General features: G+C 47.0%; 1 protein-coding gene across 1 annotated transcript in view; it reads left to right on the top strand.

Moving 5' to 3' along the window:
* The first annotated feature begins 219 nt into the window (after positions 1-219).
* Positions 220-6835, top strand: part of LATS2 (large tumor suppressor kinase 2) — a 50739-nt gene continuing 44123 nt past the window's right edge. Inside the window, exon 1 of the mRNA XM_088140672.1 lies at positions 220-408. The gene's annotated coding sequence lies outside the window, so the exon portion shown is untranslated. The remainder of the gene's footprint in view (positions 409-6835) is intronic.

Here is a 6835-nt window from a genome sequence, read left to right as displayed (position 1 = left end):
GACCCACTAAAGTCCCGACCGCGAACCTCCTTCCTACTCCAGAACGGAGCAAAGGGAAGAGGCGGGCGCAGCAGCTCCGAGCTGGCTCCGCCCAGCCGGTGTTTGACGAGCAGAAGCTCGAGATCCCGCTGCCCCCCCCCCCCCAGCTCCGCCGCTGGTATGCGAAGGGAGGGAGATGGAATGACGCCGAGTCTGGATCACGTGGGGCCGATGGAATGCTAACAATGTAGCGAATGTCCCAACTGTGTCCCGCGGTCGCCGCATTCGGAGCCCAAGAGGGGGAAAGAGAAGAATGGAGACGGAGCCGCGCGCCGGGGGCGGACGCCGCCGCTGCCGCCGCAGCCACAGGAGGGGAATCGCGGAAGCTGCCCCCTGACTTTCCATTGGGCATTAAGGGAAAGAAGGGGGGTGAGTACGGGAAACCCTGTTCCTGTTACTGCAAGAAGGCAAGGGCTGCGGAGGGGTGGGGCCAGGGTTTCCCCGGGGGGGGAGGTTGGTCCCCCTCCCTCTTTCCTTGCTCCTCTGCAGCTTTCTGCCGTCCTTCTTTGAAGAGTGAGGTGGGAACAGTCCTGGAAAGGGGGCAGATTTCCCTGGGAGCTTCTTCGGCGCTGGCGGTGGTGCAGAAATTGTTCTAATTACTCAGGGCAGGCAGGAGAGCCGGGGAGCCCGCGAAGGGCAGCGGTGCCTTCTTGGAAGTTGCAAGAGGCTCGGGAAGCCGAAGTTGGTACCATGCCGCGGAGGAGGGGAGCCCTGGCTGAGGAGCGGCAGACGGAGTGGCGGGGTCGCGGGCAGGAGCGGCCGGGAGGGGGGCAGGATACCGCAGGCTTGGGGGTAAGGAGGAAGAGGGGCTGGATCGGCCAGCATTCTTAAGTTGGCGGGAGCAGTTAGCCGTGGGAGGCCCCTGGGCCAAACCCACCCATTTGCATTCAGGCTGAAGTCCGCTCAGCTCCGCCGCCGACCTGGACGCGAAAAATCGCGCAGCGATTTGGAAGGTGGATCGTCGGCCGCTGAATTGGCCGGCCTCAGTAGGCGAAGGTTGGGACACCTTTTCTCTTCCAGGCCCGGTGGGAAAAGCCGTTGCCGTCTAGAAAGCCCTTTTGCCTGGATCCTTTTTTGTGGCCAAGGGAACGTCAAATGGTTTGCCTGCCCTTTTCGTGTCCCAGGCACGTGTTCTAGCTGGATCAGGCTGAAATGGCCGGGACAGCATCTCCTGGCCGTGCAGACGCCCCGGGAAACGCTGCGTGCAGCCCCATCGCGCGCAGGAGCGTTTGGATGTCACGGAGCACATTCGTTTGTTTCGTGAGAATGATCACTGAGTGTTGCCCTGGACGGGTGTGCCGCGGGCAAACGAGCGTTACATGCGAATGAACTTGCACGGTTAGTGGGGGGGTAAGTGGCGGGACCGTGGAACGTTTGAACGGGCAACCTCGGTCGAAGCCTCTTGGAAGTTGTTACTCCTGCAGGGGACCTGTCCGAGCCCACTGGAGTGCTAATGGTTCGATCCTTTCGGTGCATAACATGGCGGAATCTGATCGGTCTGGGGAGGTTTATTTCGGATTAAAAATGTGGAGTACAAGGATGTGCTTTTATGATTTTATTTCTGTCCTGGAAGATGTGCCAGGAACGCGGCCAGAGGCGGAGCTCCGCCGGCCGATCCTATATAGCCTATCTGAAATCTGGGGGTGGGTGGGTTCTTATTCGGGTTGGTTTTTTTTTTAATACAAAGGAAACAGAGTGCTAAGAATGGTGCAAAAGGCTCGCGGTCTTCCAGCTCCTGCGGACAGGAGTGGCCGAGGGACCTTAGGCTCATCCTCCGAAGAAGCGCCGCGCCTCCGGGGGCCGCATCCGCTCCGGGGTTTTGCGCCCTTCCAGAGAGGCCTTTCCAAGGCGAACTGGAGGGTCGGGGCCGAGGGGCTTGGTGCCTGGCCGTTCCCGAGCCCGCCCTGGGCCGGAGCGGGCGCTCCCTCTGACCGCGCTGGAGGCCTCTCCTGGCCCCTGCCGGAAGAGCCGCGGCCAACGCCGAATAAACTTTCCAGCCTTACTAAATCAGGCCCGCGCTGCGCGGAGGGAGCCTTGATTCCGCTCTGTCCTCAACTTTCCGTCGGACGAGCCGCCGCCGCCGCCCCCTTCCCTGGGCTTGGCTTGGCTTGGCTTCTGAGGTCGACACGAGTTGGCATGAGGAATGGGCAGGACCATCCCGATTCCTTTTCGGGCCGGGCACCTCTGCGTTGAGGACGCCGCCCCTTCCTGACATTTCCTGGGTAGTCTCCTGGCCGAAGTTTGAGAAGGGGCGGGGAGGTGGGAATTCGGCCACAGTAATAAATTGACTTTTTCATTGATTGCCTCTGCTGTGTCCGTATGTTTCATAGGATCGTAATGTTGAAAAGGACCTTGGAAGGCTTCCAGTCCAATCCCCTGCCCTGGGCAGGAATCCTCGTACCACCCAGACAAATGGCTGTCTACTCTTCCTTTTAAAACTTCCAGCCACTGCTCCAGGAGACAGGCTGTTCTCCTGCTTAATAACTCTCATAGTCATGAAATTGCTCCTTATGTTAGGTTTGCATCTCTGTCTGTGAAGCTCTGGTTCCTGTCCTATCCTCAGGACTGTCCTATCCTCTGCGCTGTGACAGCCCTTCAAATATTGGAAGATTGCCATCAGGTCTCCCCTTAGCCTTCTCTTCTTTAGGCTAACCCAGTGTTTCTCAACCTTGGCAACTTTAAGATGTGTGGACTTCAACTCCCAGGATTCCCCAGCCAGCCATGCTGGCTGGGGAATCCTGGGAGTTGAAGTCCACACATCTTAAAGTTGCCAAGGTTGAGAAACACTGGGTTAAACATACCAAGTTCTTTCACCGTTCTTCATAGTATGTAGTCACCAACCCCCTCAGCATCTTTGTGTCTCTTTGCAGTTTCTCAGCGTCCTTGTATTGTGGCAACCAGAACTGAACAGAGTTTTCCAGGTGTGGTCTGACCAGTACAGCATGGAGCAAAACTATTGCTGCCTGTGATTTCAACATTATACCTCTATTGATACAACCTAGATTGTGCTGGCTATCTGGGCAGCTGCAGGAGAACCTAACATTTCTTGCCGTTCAACAGCATCTTGTTGGGCAGGGTCCGGGGTTGAAGTCTCTCAAGATCCTTTTGAACCTTGAGCCTGGTTCTGGTGGTGTTAGCAATCCCACCAAACCTGGTGTCCTCTACAGATTTGATGAGCATCTTTTTGCCTAACACATTTATGAACATGAAGAGCAATGAATCCAGGAGAGAACCCATGCATACCTCTCTCCATGTTTGAGTCCTGTAGACGTTTCTACATGTGATGCTAAACCTGTTGTATTCCATTTGAAGGTGAAATCTATATTATTATCAGAAATGTGACTTTCTTCTACTCCCCTGCCGATGTTAGTGGGGAAGAGAAATTCTTTTGCAGAGTTCGAGAGGTAGCAGCAGTGATATCAAAGGAAAGTTAAAGAAGACCCAATTGGACAGAAATATGGGACAGGGCTGGGAGGAGGTAATTGATAATTTTGATAAGAGAAGAAGCTAATTTTGATGTTTATAAATATTAATTTCCCATTCTTGGGGATAAATGATTTTCTGGTTTCAGGTGTTTGATCAGTCATTTTTAAGGAGTGCTCTGGGTGGAGTTAATTTTCTCTTGAGAATTAAAACTTCCCTGGTGGCTTGTAATGAGAGCAGATAGATCAAATTTTTCAACTGCTTATTTAAGAAAATCTGCAAATTTCTTATGGTATGGGCTTTTCTAGTCAACAGTTTTATTTCATCATACCCGGTGAAGTATCTGATGAATCTCCCCTATGAAAACTAATATCACAAAAATGTTTTTGGCCACAAAACGAGTTTCCTTTTGTTGACTGCTGCATTAAGCTGATTTTAATTCCAGAAATGAAAGTTCAGTATTGACAGTAATTGTGCCATGAAACTACAAGCTTCTACATGCTTACCAACTATCCAGAGTTGGTTGGAGTCAGGCAACATCAAAATTGAATTAATAAATAATAAATAAATACCTGAAAAATAAGTCTTGTTAAATTAAACTCAACCCACTTAACAGTATATCAGCATCAGACTGCACTATGATGATTTTAATTGACATAACTATATCAAACTGAAATGTAAAACAGAGATTGGGCCAACAAAACTGGTATTTTGATTTTTTTTAATTGTTACATAGCTTATGAAACAGTGCCAGAGAATAGGAGTTCACGAGGAAATATTCATAGATTGATGTATTTCTGCAGTAAGGGACTTTACCTGACATTTGTGTAGACTTGTCTGTGCTACGTGTTATGTCCTTTTGCATACCTTACTCTTGAGAGTGTTACTTCCAAGAGAGGTGTGATTTTTCTATCTGCACACAGGTTATGCTGGACAAAAGGGGATGTCTTTGGGGCCGAGTGGGAATGGTTTGCACCCAAGATACGGCAGTAGTCTGTCTGTATGAAGGTCATACTGGGACAACTGGGCTCTTTTCTTCTGAGGTCCCAAGAAATTGGGCAACATTCTACCCACTCCATATGTCAGGCACAAAAGTGAATGTAATATAGCAGCAATTAGTGTGTCATTAAACTGATTTGGCAAATTTGCAAATACACGTTGCACAATTGTGTAGCACAGGATGTGGGGGGGGGAGGGGGCAGGGTGAAAAACATCAGCCATATAGAATGAAGTCACAAGACTATGCATTGAGTTTCCTGTTTTAAAAGAGGGAAATTAACTAGACAGGTAACAAAGGCCCTATATGCTCTTTGCGTAGTATATTACTGTACTAAATCATTAAATTTCTGACTGCATAGTCTTTTTTCTGTGGCAAATTGCATTGGGAATATTTCAATTTCAGTTTTCCAGTTTCCAGGGGAATAAAGCCTTGTGCATTAAAATAGCCCTCCTGGAATTCCATTTGCAGTCAGTGCAAAACAAATTACCTTATTATTACTTGTGTATGATTCTCATTAATGTGATTGAGAAGTTAAGACAAATTCTATCTGTGGAACAGCTCCAGAAATACATTTTAACAGTCACTATTGCTCCAACTGGTTTAAGCTATAGAGAAACCTATTATCAATTAGTTCTATGGAACTGACACATTTCTTAACATAGGTCATAATTTATACCTGAAGTAGAGCACATTTTCTTTACTGAATCCATAAGAGCTAGTTCTCAGCGTGAACAGAAGTTGTATGGCCCACTTTGATCTTCCTCCGAAATCTACTAGTGGTACATTTTGTGCAGAAGTCCTTTTGGGGAGAACCCTCTCCATCCAAGTGGGGATTGACATATTCTTGGAGATTTGAATTCAGCAGGAGTCCTTGTTAGAAGATGTGTTCCTGAGCATATACAGAGTGCTAAAAGAATACTGAGTAATTAAGTAGCAGCAGGTCTCATTTCAAAAGAAAAACAGTCATCATACAGTGGTCTTGGATGCAGAGTATAAGCTTAGTTGGTGGTAGCAAACATTGATTATATTTGAGATAAAATGTAGATATATTGAGAAGACTATAGGAAAATGTTATGGTAGAATTTAGCATAGACTTAATGTTTTCATGCTCAAAAGCCAAGTTTAGCTCATTGTACTTCAAGGTAAAAGATCTTGGATAATAAAACTATGATGGTTTAGTCAGTTATTACTGACTACTGGGGCTGGACTGACCATCCATCTGAATGTGTGATACAGTGCTATAATACAATATAATACAATCATATCTGTATTACAATACGATCATACAATAATAATCATACAATAATCATACTATATCATCATCATACAATAATAATCATACTATAATAATGCAATCATACCAAAGGCCAGAGATGAATCATATCATCTCCAAAATAAGGCCTAACATATTTTTTCATCAAATTACAATCTGATGGCCTTGCTAGGTAGTGGTTAGTGATAATGCTAGATTAAATAAAATCTCAAGATAAAGTCTTCAATCTGAGCTTGTGCTTTCCTTGGCAACAGCATGGATATTGCCTTCTTCTAGGATATCTTGTTGACTTCTCAACCTGTCCTACAAATCTAGTATTTCCTGTGGTCTCCCATCCAAATACTATAACTAAGCCTGATTCTGCTTAGCTTTTGATGTTAGCAATTTGCCGCCACTTGGTTGGATTTCTTTACACTACACTGATGAGGATCCTGTTCCTAAAATTACAGATCACCTCATGCTGGGTTCCCCAGACAATCCCTTTGTATTTCTTGGTTGGCGAGTACCGATGGAGTGCTTTAAGGGGTCTTGGTGAGAGGCTGGTCTTTGCAAGACACGTAGGATGAATTTATCCCTTGTGCTCAGTCATGACTTTGTTTACCAAACTGACTAGCCAAACCCAGCCAGTTTTGGCTTATTCAACAAACGTGTTAAAATGAACCTGGTTTAGTATGATGTGTGATCCCAGACATAGCAGCTAAGTCTAAGCCTAGCTCCTAATCATAACCTAGTTATCTGCTTTTTGAAAGGTTTTCAGTAATATCGCTTACTGGATGTCCTGAAGTATTGAATCTTCCATGCAGGCAGGCCTTAGCAAACACTTGTGAATGGGCTATAACTGTTCACCATGCTTCATTTCCAGTTGTGGTCCAGGATATTCCCTTTCCTGCCACTGACTTCTCATTTTGTGTTTGATTTTGCTTTGCTAATCTTGATGATGTTGTATAAATAGATTGCCCCCTAGGTAGTTTGGGACTATGGAAGTTAGATTCAAAACATCTGGAGAGCAGGACAGTATCTACCTCTGCTGAAGGCTCTAGGAGTATAGGGTCAATCATATAGGACACACAGCTCTGCCTAATTCCCGCTCTTTGGCTGCT

The sequence above is a fragment of the Python bivittatus genome, unplaced genomic scaffold, assembly GCF_059951505.1.
Source record: "Python bivittatus isolate LINGU-HERP-01145 unplaced genomic scaffold, Pbiv_v1 ctg000340_np1212, whole genome shotgun sequence".
In the NCBI taxonomy this organism is placed as follows: Eukaryota; Metazoa; Chordata; class Lepidosauria; order Squamata; family Pythonidae; genus Python; species Python bivittatus.
Note: the sequence above shows the minus strand (reverse complement) of the source record. Positions and strands in the feature narration are given on the sequence as shown.